General features: G+C 31.7%; 1 long non-coding RNA gene across 1 annotated transcript in view; it reads left to right on the top strand.

Moving 5' to 3' along the window:
- LOC108915420 overlaps positions 1-19,106 on the top strand; it is a 35,010-nt gene extending 15,904 nt beyond the window's left edge. Inside the window, exon 3 of the long non-coding RNA XR_001964722.1 lies at positions 18,981-19,106. This is a non-coding gene — a long non-coding RNA (uncharacterized LOC108915420). The remainder of the gene's footprint in view (positions 1-18,980) is intronic.
- The last annotated feature ends 242 nt before the right edge of the window (positions 19,107-19,348 follow it).

The raw sequence follows: 19,348 nt of genomic DNA, 5'->3' as shown, positions 1-19,348 counted from the left end.
AATGATACTGATAATTCTTCAAACAATTTAATTATCAATACAAAAATTAATACGTTCATTCTGGTTACATATACGAGTAAGAAGAGGTAGAAACTGTTTGTCGTTAGTTATATCTGATAGGTTCTAGTACTCGAATAAAAAAATTTCACTCAACTTTGCTATCGGAATCACGAAACTGTCTCAATCATTCTACGCAAAGCCAATTTCGATCAAAGTAGAAACCTAAGACCAAGGGGGCCCAAATTACCTTCCCTAAGAAGCCGATGTCGCGGAGAGTAAATTAAACAGTTCGCCTATGTTTCCAAAGTTCCTAAGAAGCTCCCACGAAATAACGAAATCCAAGTAGACGACACCGCCGCCGCCGGAAGACGATGCTATTGGCAGAGTAGCCGACGACGAAGCGCTGCAAAAATATAAAATGCACCTCAGTTTCAAATTTCGGAAACTCAAAAGTTTTCCAAATATTATTGAATTCGAACTAGGGAACTACTCCAGAGAGGTCAATAATCCAGACCTCAGGCAGACTTCATTACAGGACCTCTTGGACTCATGCGGATCGCGAACGAATGTCTAGGTACCCTTATGTACGCTCCAAATTATTATACATATTCTACACGCAAATGTTACGTATATTCATTATTGTCATTATCAATATAAAAATTATATTGTATATACATATATAAATAATAAAATTTCTCTGTAAAAAATTAAAAAGAGCTAAAAACTCCCATTGCTTCGTAGCACACTACCTAAGGCATATACAGCTCCTAAAACTGCCATACCAAGCCATCCAATGAGGCAAAATTCAGTTCATGCTCTAAAGATTCCATATAAACACAAGCTTATAAAGCTTTCACACAAGCTCACAAAGCTTCCATACAGGCACTCAAGGAGGCCACACACTCAAAAACTTTAATACCCCAGTTCAGTACTCAGACAGTGAAAAAAGCTAGAGCTAGCACTAGAGTACCGTACTCAACTGTGCTCCATAGAGCGAAGTGCAACAGGCTCAGTTGAAAGTATAAGAAACCGTGACATCTCGAGGGTGTATCAGGGTGGAAGAAGGCAACTAAATAAATTAGATCGTTTCCTACATTTCTAGGAATCTACCTCGCCTCCGATGGAGGACAATCGGCCAGCGCGATGTCCATACCGCAAGGTTGACGTGATGAGGGAGGCAGGCCGGCGAGCAGGCCGCAGGCAATACATAGGGATCTCGGTAAAAATAGCAGTTCTCCACATATTAGGGGTAATTCCCGAGAAAAAATGTGAAAGAGAACACATGGTGTATCTATATCAGAAATAATGTATGTCAATAAAGTTCAAATTATATTGTCATAGATATTCATGAAAATATATCATAAAAGCCTTTACATGAGGTCTATAAATACAGGGTATTGCATCACGAGAGGGACATGGCTTAATGGGAGATAGAGGATATCTAGGGTAACTAGGATCGCCTATAGAAATAGNACCAAAAGACGCCGACAAAGGACCCCGACTTTCCCACGGTCCCCGAAATTTTCCCAGTCTAAACCGTCGCTATACCTACTACTAAAAACTCCCAGTGCCTCGTAGCACAGTACCTGAGGCATATACAGCTCCTAAAACTGCCATACCAAGCCCTCCAATGAGGCAAAATTCAGTTCATGCTGTAAAGATTCCATATAAACACAAGCTTATAAAGCTTTCACACAAGCTCATATAGCTTCCATACAGGCACTCAAGGAGGCCACACACTCAAAAACTTTAGTACCGCAGTTCAGCACTCAGACAGTGAAAAAAGCTAGAATATCGTACTCAACTGTGCTCCATAGAGCGAAGTGCAACAGGCTCAGTTGGAAGTATAAGAAACCGTGACATCTCGAGGGTGTATCAGGGTGGAAAAAGACAACTAAATAAATTAGATCGTTTCCTACATTTCTAGGAATCTACCTCGCCTCCGATGGAGGACAATCGGCCAACGCGATGTCCATACCGCAAGGTAGATGTGATGAGGGAGGCAGGCCGGCGAGCAGGCCGCAGGCAATACATGGGAATCTCGGTAAAAATACCAGTTCTCCACATATTAGGGGTAATTCCCGAGAAAAGAAAATGTGAAAGGGAACACATATTATCAGATGGAGTATCTATATCAGAAATAATGTATGTCGATAAAGTTCAAATTATATTGTCATAGATATTCATGAAAATATATCATAGAAACCTTTAAACGAGGTCTATAAATACAGGGTGTTGCATCACGAGAGGGACATGGCTTAATAGGAGATAGAGGACATCTAGGGTAACTAGGATCGCCTATAGAAATATCTTCTTGGCCATTCTTTATTGAGATACAGGGTGATTTATGATTTTTGGTCAAAACTGCTTTATGTTATAACTTTGGTAGGGAATTGGAATAATGGGTTCATATTTGGTAGGGTTAATGCACTCACGATACTTCATGTATGCATGTATGACTGCAGGTCCGGACTGCAAAAGTTGTAAATTTTTTGTGCAAGTCTAGAAAACAACACTCTGTATGTATTTTTTTTAAATTCCGATACGATATTCGGAGAGAGCATAAAAAAGTGATCTTAAAGACGTGTTGCTCGTTTTTGTTACACTTTGGCGGTTATTTAAATAAGCTATTGAATATACGAGATTACGGCTTCTTAAACTAAATTACGTAAAGGACACATGATAAAAATGGTTTTGCAACTAAAATTAGCGAAGGCTTAATTGAGGGTAGATGTTATAAATAAGCATGCATATTTTAAACATCATTTTCTTTAAATAATATGTATTCCAGGTCCGGACTTGCACAAAAAATTAACAATTTTTGCAGTCCGGACCTGGATTTTTTTTGCTGTCATACATGCATACATGAAGTATTGTGAGTGCATTAACCCTACCAAATATGAATCCATTCCATTCGCTACCAATGTTATGACATAAGGCAGTTTTGACCAAAAATCATAAATCACCCTGTATCTCAATAAAGAATGGCCAAGAAGCTATTTCTATAGGCGATCCTAGTTACCCTAGATGTCCTCTATCTCCCATTAAGCCATGTCCCTCTCATGATGCAACACCCTGTATAACAAGAATACTACTGTTACTAATTACAAATTTTGTATGATGGTACTTTTNAAGTCTAGAAAACAACACTCTGTATGTATTTTTTTGAAATTCCGATACGATATTCGGAGAGAGCATAAAAAAGTGATCTTAAAGACGTGTTTCTTTTTTTGTTACACTTTGGCGGTTATTTAAATAAGCTATTGAATATACGAGATTACGGCTACTTAAACTAAATTACGTAAAGGACACATGATAAAAATGGTTTTGCAACTAAAATTAGCGAAGGCTTAATTGAGGGTAGATGTTATAAATAATCATGCATATTTTAAACCTTATTTTCTTTAAATAATATGTATTCCAGGTCCGGGCTGCAAAATTTTAAATTTTTTTTGTAACTCTAGAAAACATCGCCCCGTATGCATTTTTTGGTATATCCATACGATTATCGAAAGGAACATAAAAAGTAATCTCAGCTACATGTCTCTTTTTCTTGATACACCACTTTGATGATTACTTAAATACGCTATTCAATGTACGGTAACAAGGCTTTTAAAATGAAATTACGAGAAAGTAAGAAACACATGACATGAGTAAGTAAAAGATACATGATAAAAATAGTTGTTTATTTCTTTTAGTAAATAGGATATCTAAAAAATAGAAATAAAAAAGCAAATGGGAACAAAGACTATTTAATAAAACACGGAAAACAAATAACAATAAAACACAAAGAAAATTTTCAAAGTGGCCTCGCTCAACATTTTCTTACTCGTTTACCCAAGTTTCCAATTGCTCGACGTATCGATGGCAATCGAAATCGACGGATTATAATTTATTTTTTGTCATGTGTTTTTATCATGCGTATTTAAACAACCATCAAAGTGTAACAAGAAAAAGAGACATGTCGCTGAGATTACTTTTTTATGTTCTTTTCGATAATCGTATGGGAATACCAAAAAAATACATACGGGGCGATGTTATCTAATTACAAAAAAAATTTAAAATTTTGCAGTCCGAACCTGGAATACTTACTTAATTTAAAGAAAATGAGGTTTAAAATATGCATGCTTATTCATAACATCTACCCTCAATTAAGCCTTCGCTAATTTTAGTTGCAAAACCATTTTTATCCTGTGTCCTTTACGTAATTTAGTTTTAGAAACCGTAGTCTCGTATATTCAATAGCTTATTTAAATAACCACCAAAGTGTAAAAAAAAAGAAACACGTCTTTAAAATCACTTTTTTATGCTCTTTCCGAATATCGTATGGGAATTTAAAAAAAATACATACAGAGTGTTGTTTTCTAGACTTGCACAAAAAATTAACAATTTTTGCAGTCCGGATCTGGATTTTTTTTGCTGTCATACATGCATATATATTAACCCTACCAAATATGAACCCATCATTCCATTCCCTACCAAAGTTATGACAAGGCAGTTTTGACCAAAAATCATAAATCAGTGTATCTCAATAAAGAATGACCAATAAGCTATTTCTATAGGCGATCCTAATTACCCTAGATGTCCTCTATCTCCCATTAAGCCATGTCCCTCTCGTGATGCAACACCCTGTATAACAAGAATACTACTGTTACTAATTACAAATTTTGTATGATGGTACTTTTTAATTATTTTAAATGAAAATAATTCAAAAATCAATTATTAATAGTGTTGCAAATCTTTAAAGCGTTTTCGACATATTTGCACATTTACCTTTTCGTTACGACTATTTCCATCCTCCAATATTCAAATTAATAGTACAACAGTACAAATGTGCAAATAAAACGAAAACACTATGATTCTTTTTTCTAATATCAATAAAAAAGCAATCCAACTACAATAAATTAATTAACGTATTTCTGTATTTTATGCATTGCCTTTTCAAGTGGCCTCCTTTCAAATGTGGAATAAATTTAACTGTTTATTGTTATCATTGGAAAAATTATAATTTAAAAAAAAATCCAATTCTTTGTTAATTATGTGATTCTAACACATGTAAATGCATTCCTTGCCCAAAGTAATTCTAGGGCTGAGATACAGGAATAACAAAGATCGCAATTATTTAATAATTGCACCGACACTTATGCGTATATTTATAGCACTATTCGATANAATAGTATAAGCATCACGAACGTTAAGAGTTATACCGTTCTCAGACATTGTCTTCGAACGGTAAATTACCCTTACCGTTCTTAATGCTTAATATACTATAACGTATTTCTGTATTTTATGCATTGCCTTTTCAAGTGGCCTCCCTTCAAATGTGGAATAAACTTAACTGTTTATTATTATTATTGGAAAAATTACAATTTAAAAAAAATCCAATTTTTTTTTAATTATGTAATTCTAACACATGTAAATGCATTCCTTGCCCAAATTAATGCTAGGGCTGAGATACAGGAATAACAAAGATCGCAATTATTTAATAATTGCACCGACACTTATGCGTATATTTATAGCACTATTCGATATAAATTTTTTTCATATTTAATTTGTAGAACTAAAATAACATAAAAAATTCTACTAGAACTAAATATTATGTTTATATTACAAAAGTAATTTTCTTATTTTTTTTATTTATAATTATTTATATTAGATATTAACTAAATAGCAAAAAGTTACCGTTTCAGCATGTAGATTTACAAAGTCAATTGGTTGTATTTCAGTTATATGTAATTAAAGTAAACTGTCTTTAATAAAAACAACCATTGACCTACAAAAATACAATACATTTATCTAATTCCAGTATCAACGGTAATAGTTTTATTATAAAATTAGGTACATCTGTTTGAATATTAATTTGGTAAATTTACTGAAGTTCTTAGTCTGAAATTAAAATTTGCACACACACGACACTGTCATAAAAATTCACATAATTGTTCCTAAAATCCTGACAACAAATTGTGTCAAATTTGTATATAACAATGTTTGAAAATTTGACAATATCTACAATTTGATAATAATTTCAGTTATAAAAATTATCACAACGTCGAATTCTTCGTGTCACATTTTCAAGGCAATGTTTTTCCCGTGTAATTTAAAATTGATTTAGAGACAACTTGTAACGTAATTTTGAATCCACATTTCGTTTAGAATTTCACAACGCATATTGCGAGCAATAATTGCTTAACATATACAAGGTGGTCCAATTAAAACAGACCAACTGAAATATTTTCATTGCAACAGGTATTTCCGGAAAACCCCGAAATTGGTCGATTTTGCTTTCAAGGGGGAAACATTTTGATCATAAATCGAAAAAATGACTTGAAATAATAATAAAAGCTCACCGGATAATGAAACTGTGAAAAATCAGGTTTATCGTGGAAGTCTTGATAAGTTCATGGGTTTTATTAGAATTTTATATGTAGTTTTGTTCCGATTTTACATCAGTTAGAATTGTCTAGGTAGTGAAATTCATTGATTTGTTATGATGCGCTACTTTGAAGCAAACGATTCAAATTATCATGGTTTATACCACTGTTGAGAGAACTGAAATTGTCACTCTCTATTTTCGAAATAATGAAATGGCCCAGGTAATTGCAAGAATTTGTGGAAATTCTTGAAAACGACGATCAGATTCCAGAGAATGATGTATTTTTTCAACAGGATGGCGCTCCGCCACACTATGCAGCTGCTGTACGTGACTTTTTGAATCAACATTTTCCCGAACACAGGACTGGTATAAGGGGTTTCATTGAATGGCCCCTAAGATCGCCTGATTTAACACCATTGAACTTTTTCTTATAGGGTCATAAAAGTGTTATTTACAAAACGAATCCTACCTCTTTAGAAGATTTTCGCCACCGAATAGTGGTAACATGTGATGAAATAAGCCCTGAAATCCTACAAAATGTTTGGGAAAATGTTGATCGAAGGTTATATTACTGTATGGAAGTAAATGGGCCGCAATTTGAACACTTAATTAATTAAAATTTGTTTGAAAACTTTTCTTTTGATTTATTTTACCGTCACTTCCAACAGGTTTTTTACATTAATTTTAAGGCAGAACAAAAAAATTTCAGCATGTCTGTAAAGGGAATTGAAATACCTTTAAAATGATGTCCCATTTAACCCCCCGTACCATTTAAGATTCTTAAAGGGGTTGCCACCCAGTTTAGGGGGATGACCCTCATGAATTTATGATCGACCTGTTTCGGGTTTTTCCGGAAAAACCTGTTGCATTGAAAATATTTCAGGTGGACTGTTTTAATTGGGCCACCCTGTATATTTTAACTACAGTAAAGTTTATTATTACCTATCTACCTATTTAAGTTGACAGAATTGTTGTATTTTTGTAATTATTGCAACAAAATTATTTACAAAGCACACATTTTTTAATTATTTAGTTTTCCCCGCACCTTTTAAATATTGTACTACACCTTGAAAACAACAAATTAACAAACAAGTTTTTTTTTAATGTTATAATAATCAATACAACAATTTCTTTAATATTACTACTAAATATTAGGCAAGTAGATATATTAAGCTTAAGAATTTGTCATAAAAGTTGAACTAGATGGGCAAAACTTATATTACATACCAAAGAATTATGTCTTCTAATTAGTGCCGCTCCAGTTTTAATATTGCAAAATAAATGTCTCCTTTTACTTAAAATGCAGAACGAACCCACTTAAGAGTAAACCTGCCTTTCTGGATAATTACATAAGATTCGCTGCTGATCCACCTAGTAATTTTATTCCACTGCTTCACTAATTGTAAATATTCATCAAATACTTTCATTGCGAAAGCCGTATTAAAAATGAGTTATTGCTGTTTACATTACATTAGCACTGCAATAGTTAATAACATATCAATTTTTATTGCTGCTTTTATATTTAGCTACTGTTACTGACGTAATAAAACAATTTCTGAAAATTTGAAAATTATTAGCGGGGGAAGAATTTTTATTAAGAATATTTGATAATGGTATTGACAATAAACATGTTAGAACACTAATATTACAAATTGTATGTATATTTTGAGGCATGTGCATCAGCACAATTTTTCTTCAGTATTCAAATGCATCTTTTTTATTGCTTACTTATCAAAGTGATTTTATAAGTGATAAAAAAGTTACAGGATGCAGGTGTGGAGTATAAAAACTGAATTACACCTATTAGGTGAATATGTAACATATTTCGCAACTGCAACTTCATCTTTAATTATTGTAGAACAATTAAAAAGCAAGGCTTGATTTATACAGGTCTAAAAAATAGTTGTATCTTATAGTTTTTTATCAATATTGACAATGGTTGTTCCCACATGAAAAATACTTTTTTGTGGAAGAAATTAGGTTATCAGCAAAATTAATGACCCCTGGATCATTGAACATTTTAACTTCGTAAATATTTCATAATTAAATAAAACCTAATTAAATTGTTCCAAATATTGTAAATCGTTGGTCTCCTATAAGGCCGGTCGTCTTTTGGATGCGTTTTTATTCGAATTGGATTCGTCAGAAATCGGATAAGGTAACTATTTTCCGAAAGATAATCATCCATATTATTAACAATTATTATAATAATGCTGATTTGATAAATCAGCATGTACGATTGACAGTAAGATCAAGATTAAATTAAAACACAACATTCAGTTTCACCGGCTGTGATTGATATAATTTTTCACCAGATTCTACTCAACAAATTAGCGATGAGCATTATCTCGAGCGTAGACATAACGGTTCGTCACTGTTCATTGTAAACGAATCATTAATATTGGTGACGCCAAGATTTAGGGAATTTTCGTTACCAGTACCAGCATGTACCTGTAAAATTTGAAAAAAAACAGCAAAATCTCCACATGCTCTTGAAATTACTTTGTCACATTTTCCATCAGTCATTTTCCACAATCCTCATCAGTATAGTTGAAACGATCCCGGGGCATTTTTATTTAAATTTTCATCAAAAACTATTCACACGCAACAATAATTTGGCAACTAACTTGACAAATGTCAAGTTATTTCAATTGTTTTTTTAGTGTTTTTGGTCATGGCCAATTTGACAACAGATCTGATACGAGAAAAACTGTAAAAATATAAAATTGCAAATATCTCTAAAAGTAATGAAGCAACCCTAACAATGCTTATATGGATTGAAAAGAAATTTCAATCTGCATACGACAGAGTAAAAAGATACAGGATGTATTTAAGTTAACAAAGTTATAGCTGTTTGAATTTATCAAAATGTAACAGCAAAAATGAAACACCTAGTATTAGATGTTTTAATTTATTGGTATACCATAATTTAGTGTTACTTATGCCTTTTGCAGGTATCAAAAATCCACTTGATATCGCGCTCCTGAAAAGAGTTACTAGCATCTCCGCAGACTCTTGCATCTGTCAATTTTTTTCTTTAAATATTAATATCCCAAATTCTATAACTCCTAGGTATAGGGAATATTTAATAAAGCCCTCAAATTTCACGTAGATTCCTAAAATGCGGTAATAGGGTGTCCCATTTAAAATAACGAAGTTGGTGTCGACTTCCGGTATAGCCGGAAGTACTGGAGAGTTCTAGATATTTTAGTTGTGTTTGCCTCAGAGACTGTTATGTAGCCAAATGTTCAACTTTTTCAGAGTAGGTACTTTCCTAGATATCGATCGACGCAGTTCCCGGTGGGACACCCTTTATATGTCTATTTAATATTAATATTTTTACAATTTAATAAGACTTTCAAAATAATGGATATCATTGAAATATTATAAAAAAAAGATACACATTAAACTTACATACTCTACATGGTCTGTAAAAATTTATTTCAATGTTTGACTTACCCTTGTAGTTCTCCGGTTAGGCTCTTTACTTAGCTTAGCTTTAAAATCAACAATAAGGACCAAAACCAACATCAGGACGGTCCTAAATGTTCCTATAGCGAGCCAGTCCCCACAGAGCGTAGCCCGAGAACAAAGGCAGATCTAAGACTACTGCTAAGGCTAAGTAAATGCATGATAAATCTACAGAGTGAACCATTTTGGTGATATTGGTATCTTGGAAAATATAAGAAATAGGAAAATAATTAGATGGGCAAAGTTTTAGACAGTTCTGTTGCAAACTTAATGGCGCTTGCAGACCAGTATTTTTTAATAAAGCAATCCAACATATCACATTTTTCTGCATTGGTATAACGCAAAGCGTACTTTTTTATTATGCTTTTACGAAAATTTGAGACTATTCTATAATAGCCTCGAAGAATTGTGCGGTGTTGCCAGATGTATTAAAAATAATAAAATATTGATTTTTGAGGATGTTTTTGAAATGTCTACATCATCTTGCCACCCATCTTCCGTTGTACACGTTATTCTGGGACACCCTTTATATCACTGAGAGCTATATTTGCTCATGATCGTAAAATATCAGAAACTGATATATAACATCTATTATGAACGTTTTTGAGAAGGTTATTTCACATCCCGTTAAAAATACAATGTTCCATTTGAGAAAAAATAAATAAATTTTTGCCTTTGAAAAAGATAACATTTGGTACGATTTTGTGAACACCCTGTGACATTTATAAATAGTGACCAATTCAGAATTGACGGTGAACCTAGTACAATATGTGTGACGATTGCTTAGATTTTATCTCAAAAAACGAATATATCAGCAACGATCAAGTGTAACGCCGAACATGTCACTTTTTAAATTAAAATATTAATATCTCGGAAACAGCTGATTTTTTGCACATAGTACCTATTACGAAAAAAGTTAGCATAATTCTATGTAAAATATAAATATCCATTCAAATATGTTCCATTTAAAAAAATACAACTTTGGTCAGCCCTCCGAAAACGAATCATTCTGTATGTCAAATTATTTTTAAAATGAGCATTTCTTGACCCGCGATGTTGAAATATTTTGCCTCAATTATATTCTAGCAATAAATAAGCCACAACGTTGACTCACCCTGCACAACTTGCTATGAAAACGTGTTTTCAGATTTTGAAAATTCCTCTAAATAAAAAACGATTTTCTGTTTTACAGAGGTCCGACTGGCATTATTAAATAAACTTTCTTTTCGCACTTCAGTATGTCCTTGACTGAAATTCTATATCGTCTGAAGTCTAACAGTTATGAAATGTTTGTACAAGTGCTATTACTCCTATTAAGGTCAAGAGAAAAAAATTCAACTTGAAGTGTATCAAGTCATCCACTGTAACATCTACAATTTTAATAAACTGATTTCTATTGGGATGCTAATTACATAAAATTGCGAAACGCCTTCCAAAGAATTTGAGTAATTAGAGAAAGTGTGTAGATTATAAACTATATACTTATATATAACAGAACTGATACTAAATTGTACATCATTTCACCTAAATAGATGGCATAAGATTTAATGTGATATAAGTTTGTGAAATAATCTTTAACACGTCTAGTTACTCTAAATTCTGAGCGCATGGATTAGTTAATGATTGTGCATTTTGTGGGAATTAATACTTCCTTTAAATACTGGGTGAATCGTTAACCTCGTTACGAATTTTCTCAATAGACACTAGTAAACGTAATTTCTAGTAAAAAATAAGGTACAACGATTTTAGAATTTTATTAANATTATTATTTATTGTTAAAAAAATTTAAAAAAAGAATAAAAAGCATTTGATTTTGTTGCAAAATTCTCAAAATTAAAAAATATTAATAAAAATAATGCGGTCGATAAAATTACAAGTTTAACTTCTTGAAATTTTAATATACAGGGGTCGGCATAAGTCAGGCAACCAATTTGCATTAAGAGCATTAATTTTTATTCTGAAAACGCGTCTACTCGACGAGCACGTGTTATCATGTTCATGACACAGACACAACTGTCAGAAGCACGAACATGCTTCGTTTTAATCTTTTTCGACAGCGTTGTCAGACTTATGAGCGTTGCCGGACTTATGCCGATTTTTAGAGAGCGTTGCCTGACTTATGCCGACCCCTGTATCAGGAACGATCAAATGCAACGCCGAACATGTCACTTTTTAAATTAAAATATTAATATCTCGGAAACAGCTGATTTTTTGCACATAGTACCTAACCTATTACGAAAAAAGTTGCATAATTCTATGTAAAATATAAATATCCATTCAAATATAGGGTGTTCCATTTAAAAAAATACATCTTTGGTCAGCCCTCCGAAAACGAATCATTCTATATGTCAAATTATTTTTAAAATGAGCATTTCTTGACCCGCGATGTTGAAATATTTTGCCGCAATTATATTCTAGCGATAAATAAGCCACAACGTTGACTCACCCTGCAAAACTTGCTATGAAAAAGTGTTTTCAGATTTTGAAAATTCCTCTAAATAAAAAAAGGTTTTCTGTTTTACAGAGGTCCGACTGGCATTATTAAATAAACTTTCTTTTCGCACTTCAGTATGTCCTTGACTGAAATTCTATATCGTCTGAAGTCTAACAGTTATGAAATGTTTGTACAAGTGCTATTACTCCTATTAAGGTCAAGAGAAAAAAATTCAACTTGAAGTGTATCAAGTCATCCACTGTAACATCTACAATTTTAATAAACTGATTTCTATTGGGATGCTAATTACATAAAATTGCGAAACGCCTTCCAAAGAATTTGAGTAATTAGAGAAAGTGTGTTGATTATAAACTATATTTTCATATATGTATAACAGAACTGATACTGAATTGTACATCATTTCACCTAAATAGATGGCATAAGATTTAATGTGATATAAGTTTGTGAAATAATCTTTAACACGTCTAGTTACTCTAAATTCTGAGCGCATGGATTAGTTAATGATTGTGCATTTTGTGGGAATTAATACTTCCTTTAAATACTGGGTGAATCGTTAACCTCGTTACGAATTTTCTCAATAGACACTAGTAAACGTAATTTCTAGTAAAAAATAAGGTACAACGATTTTAGAATTTTATTAACAGTATTTTATTATTTTATGATGATTAATAAACATTCAAAGATTAGGCATTCAATCGTAACAACAAACAAAATTTTTCTATACTCCTAAAATATGTAGTAAGTTTTTCCTAATACAGGTTGCGCTATCTTGGATTATTATTTGCGTTAATTAATTTCGATCAGTTATCTCAACTACGTATACGGATTGCTCAAGTAACTCACACAGTAAGTCACTAAATCCGTACATCCGTGGTCATGATTTCAGACTCCCATTATCTTTCCACTTGGAAAGTGGACATTAGACAATGAGGTATCTGCCTTGTTCTGTGAAGAGGGGCGCCATCATGCTGATACCACATTTGTTGCCTAATTTCTTCCAGAAATTCAAATTGTTTAAAAAATTATGGTGGATCTCTGAGCTTCACTAAATGCATTTAAAAACGGTTAAGTATTGCTAAATAATCTCATAGGCGTCTCTAAAAAAGTTTTCTGTTAAAGGTAAAAAATGATAATAATTTGTATATAATGTGTGAAAATTTCTAGTATATGTTCATTAAGCCAACAACATATTTTAATTATTTGTCCTCAATCAATTTTATTACATTGATAGAAAATTTCGTTTTGTTCCGTTTCAAAAGGTCTGTAAGAATATTAGTAAACAAAGTATCCCTCTTATTTCTCCCTCTCGCAATTGTAACATGAATGATTAATAGAAGATGCCTATAATAAATTAAAATTATCTTAATCACACCAAATTCCGCATTGCTGCACTGCACTGTTAGGCAATTTGTCAACCATTTGTCAACAGCTGAGGTTTATTGGCCAGTCGCCCAGTTCTGCTGTCTTTGTACGCCGTTTGCCCGTGCGCGTTCTTCAACTGAGATTGAAAAGACTATATACCTACATAAGAATAATTTCTGCATATTATGTTTTTAAAATAATTTAGTTTAACAAATTAATATTCTTCTAATATAAGTATACAAAATCTTATATAATTTAATAAAAAAACAACATAAAATTGTAAAGTAATAAGTTCAAAATAAGACTAATAGGAAGAANCAATTATATTCTAGCGATAAATAAGCCACAACGTTGACTCACCCTGCAAAACTTGCTATGAAAAAGTGTTTTCAGATTTTGAAAATTCCTCTAAATAAAAAAAGGTTTTCTGTTTTACAGAGGTCCGACTGGCATTATTAAATAAACTTTCTTTTCGCACTTCAGTATGTCCTTGACTGAAATTCTATATCGTCTGAAGTCTAACAGTTATGAAATGTTTGTACAAGTGCTATTACTCCTATTAAGGTCAAGAGAAAAAAATTCAACTTGAAGTGTATCAAGTCATCCACTGTAACATCTACAATTTTAATAAACTGATTTCTATTGGGATGCTAATTACATAAAATTGCGAAACGCCTTCCAAAGAATTTGAGTAATTAGAGAAAGTGTGTTGATTATAAACTATATTTTCATATATGTATAACAGAACTGATACTGAATTGTACATCATTTCACCTAAATAGATGGCATAAGATTTAATGTGATATAAGTTTGTGAAATAATCTTTAACACGTCTAGTTACTCTAAATTCTGAGCGCATGGATAAGTTAGTGATTGTGCATTTTGTGGGAATTAATACTTCCTTTAAATACTGGGTGAATCGTTAACCTCGTTAGGCGTCCAATCGGACAACAAACAAAATGTTATACTCATAAAATATGTAAATTTTTCCTAATACAGGTTGCGCCATCTTAGATTATTAATTAATTTCGATAAGTTATCTACTACGTATGCGGATTGCTCAAGTAACTCACAAAGTAAGTCACAGGGGTTTAGATCCGTATATCCGTGGTCATGGTTTCAGACACCCATTTTTCCACTTGGAAAGTGAGCATTAGACAATGAGGTATCTACCTTGTTCGGTGAGGAGGGGCGCTATCATGCTGATCCCACATTTGTTGCCTAATTTCTTCCAGAAATTCAAATTGTTTAAAAAATGATGGTATATCTCTGAGCATCACTGGAGCATTTAAGGACGGTTAAGTATTGTTAAATAAACTGCATCTGCATTTACACTAATCTTAATTGAAAAAAGGCGACCTAACCCCATATCCAAGGACTAAACATAATCATTTTAAAAATTAATTATTAATCTCCTGAAGACCCATTGCAATATTCAGTAATAAAATTGATGGTACATTTTATAGATGATAATGGCAAACACTTCGCAATTTCTCCATAAGACTGTGATAGTCTTAAATTCGTTGACGCCTGTCTAATGATAATCGGTGTCTTGTCCATTACTGCGTCAATAATATTCCACTAGCATTTCATTACACAGTCCGTTATAGACTTGCCGAAGTCAGTTGAACTTGTATAAAAACGCCTAGCAATAAAATTTAATGAGTTTTATAGGCGTCTCTAAAAAAGTTTTCTGGTAAAAAATTAAAATAATTTGTATAATGTGTGAAAATTTCTAGTATATGTTCATTTGGCCAACAACATATTTTAATTATGTATGTCCTCAAACAAATTTATTACATTGATAGAAAATTTCGTTTTGTTCCGTTTCAAAACGTCTCCAAAATGCCAGGTTGTAAGAATAATTAATAAACAAAGTATCCCTCTTATTTCTCCCTTTCGCATTTGTAACATGAATGATTAATAGAAAATGCCTATAATAAATTAAAATTATCTGAATCACACCAAATTCCGCATTGCTGCACTGCACTGCTAGGCAACTTGTCAACCATTTGTCAACAGTTGAAACTTATTGCCCAGTCGCCCACTGTCTGTCGCCGTTTGTCCGCGCGCATTCTTCAATTGAGCGTATAGATCCTTCCTCCAAGTTTAGCTCGACTAGACCTGTATTTGGGTATGTCTAAATAAATATGAGAACAAGTTTTTCAAATATTTCAATGCCTAGTTGCTATGTCAGCGACCGAATCTGGTACATACTGCCAACCTATTGGTTCTTCAATTGAGATCGGAAAGACTATCTACATAAGAATAATATCTGCATATTATGTTTTTAAAATAATTTAGTTTAACAAATTAATATTCTTCTNGAATGGAGGACAGTTTCAGCATTTGCGACATTGAGTTTATCTTTGTAAATTATCTAGTTGTTTCAATTTCTAAATGAAAAAAAGACTTGCTATTGAAAAAATAAAATTTGTTTATTTGGTATGGCTGGATTCAGTTTTCTATAAGCTTTTCAACGAGCCCCCTCATGTCTTATGTTTCCATTTGAAAAAAAAAGTAGGGATAGCTGGGGGTTAGGGAGTTGAAAAAAAATTAATTATTATATAACCGAAAGATGGGAAAAAATCAAAATCAGTTAACGAATTTTGGCGTTTTAAAAAAAATTAACTCATTCAAAAGATATGAATTTTATTCCGTACTTCTGGCCATCCCTGTATGTGAATGAATAATAAAATTCTTTAAAAATGATTAAAAACATAATCCTATAGAAATATCTCTATATATTCCACTTCGGCACCATTGCTCTATTATTTTATTTATATGTATATCAATAATGACGAGAACAAGACATGGAGCTTGGTGTAAAATCAGTGTTATTACAATACCACACGTATTGCAAAAACACTTATACTAAACGACTAACAAAAATGACAACTATTAAGTCTTGATTCACCAGACTGAACGGTTAACCTCTGAACACTATTGTAATTTTTCTATTTGCATTTTAAATTACAATCATTGTAATTTTAGTCCTTAAATTCACTACAACTCCGAAGCAAAAGAAAGTTAGATTGCTTTTATCGGCTTTTTCCTGGAAGCTACATTTTTACTCTCTATTGTCAAAGTAAATCACCTTGTACATCTGAAAAGGAAAATACGTTTTACTTGTATATGACAAAGAGAGGCATACTCAAATTATACTAATGGTAACTACTATAATTTTGCATCATTAATTATAGGAATTATCGCACACTGAGAAACTGGTTCAAGTTCAAACGTAAAGTAAATATAATAAATTTTAGAAAGGTATAGTCAAGAAATAATGAAGAATACTTGATATTATTATATACATAATACATACATACATTATATGAATATTAATGAACATTACCATTAAATAATGTATAACAATCATATTTCGGTACGAAGATACCAGCTGAAATGCCATAAAGGAAGCTTATACAAGTTTTAACCTTTCCCAACAGTTATTATAGAAAAATTATTACAGATATGATACTCACAATAGGGATTGATCAGCATTGTCTGCGATATCTGCATGTAAGATCAGATGTCTATAAAAATAATTTTTATAGGAACAGTTTGTTAAAGACCATACAACCAAAGTGACTAATGACAGACATTTATGTTGACTTATACAATTCTTGAATCCAATTCAACAATATGGGTAGTAACTACCTTAAAAATTCCATAGACATTATTAAACCTAGTGATGAGGATTCGCTGTTCATAACTTTTGGAAAAGTTTCGAAATAAACTATAAGCAAGTGTATGCAAGGAACATTAAAAGATTCTGAAGCCTAGAGTGCTCACAACAAAACTTAACATTCTTTTTATTCTATACTCAGCTACTTCGGCAGCTTTCAGGTTATTTGAACACTAGTGGCTGGTAGGAGCGTACTACCTAGTAATTATCTTCATAATACAGTTAGTCCTTTCGTAATTAGATAATACTTACTAGCAAAGATTAAAGTTGATGTTGATTGAAGTAATATATAAACATATATTCATTCATTTATTTAATTCATTTTACTGGAATCAACGTTCTCTGACAATCTGCATAAAGAATGAGAAATCGTATTAGAAGCAAATGAATACGACAGGAGATAAATTGCAGATTATTTATTTAGAAAAATGTACGCTCAGGGAATATTTTACTATTTTATACAGAATTTTAACATTGTTAAGTTTTTTTTAATTTCGTTGAGGATATTTGTCTTCTAATCATGCTGCAACTAGGTATACATATTGCAAATACTAAGATTCTTCATTTTATTCGAAAAACGAGATTTTCGAAATATACATATTTTTTTAGATTAAGATATTTATTTGTTACAGAATTAAATAAATTTAAAATATTTCTAAAACTATTTTATTCACAAAAGAAATGAAATATACTTTTTATTAATTTCATTTTAAATAGATTCCATTTTGAATAAATCATTGGAGTAAATATTTTAAATTTTTTGAGAATTATGCCCCCACTCTATTCCTCAGATACAATTTTCTTTGCAAGGTGAATAGTTTAGAGGTTATTTCCTATTTATTTAGATGTGTGGTTAGATAATTTTAAATCTAAAAAAGTGATAATGCGAAAATTATTCATTTTTTTTTTTTTTCTTTAAAAATTTAACGAATTTATAAAAATAAAATCAATGGGGTAAAAATTGTTGTTTTCAATGGCAATACTTTCCGACATAATCGTCACTGGCTGACATATTTATGTGCTAATTTAACGACGCATGTTTGTCTTCAATAGGTTAAATCGCTAGCTCAAATCAATCTACGTAAAACATCTTCAGACATATTTGAAAAAATGTGTTCATTTAATTTCACCTTATATCTCGGAAATCAATGTATACCCTTGTTAAATTTAAAATGACAGTATTGTTAAAATATTTTCGCTACCCAATTTGAGATTAGCGTTGCAAATAATATTTCCAGATGGTAAAGGTGTCCGTGATGTTATGTATCTACAAACAGAAAAGAGGATAACTAAAACTAAGTTACAGCAATTAAATTAAAAAATAGGTTAATCTAAAACAACGAACAACTATAGCAAATCGAACATATCAATGTAAAACGATATTGTGGCTTTTAAGGTTCAATAATTGAAAGAAAATCTTTTTTTTTAATTGATTTTAGTAAACAATAATTTACTTAATAATTACATCAATAAATATATGTATATGAAGACAACAAAAATGTATTGAATATTTCTTGACAGTTTAGCAGAGTATTTGAACAACATTATGATTCTATTTTTATTTTTCTGTACGTTGTTTTTATCCTAATATTTAGTTTTATAAAAATTACATAAATAACGAATTGTTCCAGTTATACAGAAAATGTTACCGAGTACTATGTCAGAAGCGCTACCGTGAGAAATTACAAATGGTGTCTGAACGTTCCTCCTCGATGCTCTTACTATACCATTAAAAAAAATAACGATACACGGATAGCCGTAAGTACTATTTAACTGCTTTGCATGAATTTCTACACATTAAGGAATGTAGTGATGTAACCAACCAGGCAATAATAAATCAGTTTTTCGTTGAGATCGTCTAACATTTTAAGCTTATGGTTTTTACAAATTATAGGACGATATAATAGCTATTAAATTATATTTTAAGTTAGAGCAGGCATAAATTTTACTTAACGATGAAACAAAGAGGGTGTGGCGACCTTTTCATTTTCAGTCTTAT

The sequence above is a fragment of the Anoplophora glabripennis genome, unplaced genomic scaffold, assembly GCF_000390285.2.
Source record: "Anoplophora glabripennis isolate ALB-LARVAE unplaced genomic scaffold, Agla_2.0 scaffold1328, whole genome shotgun sequence".
Classification (NCBI taxonomy): Eukaryota; Metazoa; Arthropoda; class Insecta; order Coleoptera; family Cerambycidae; genus Anoplophora; species Anoplophora glabripennis.
This window is presented reverse-complemented; position numbering and strand designations above follow the sequence as displayed.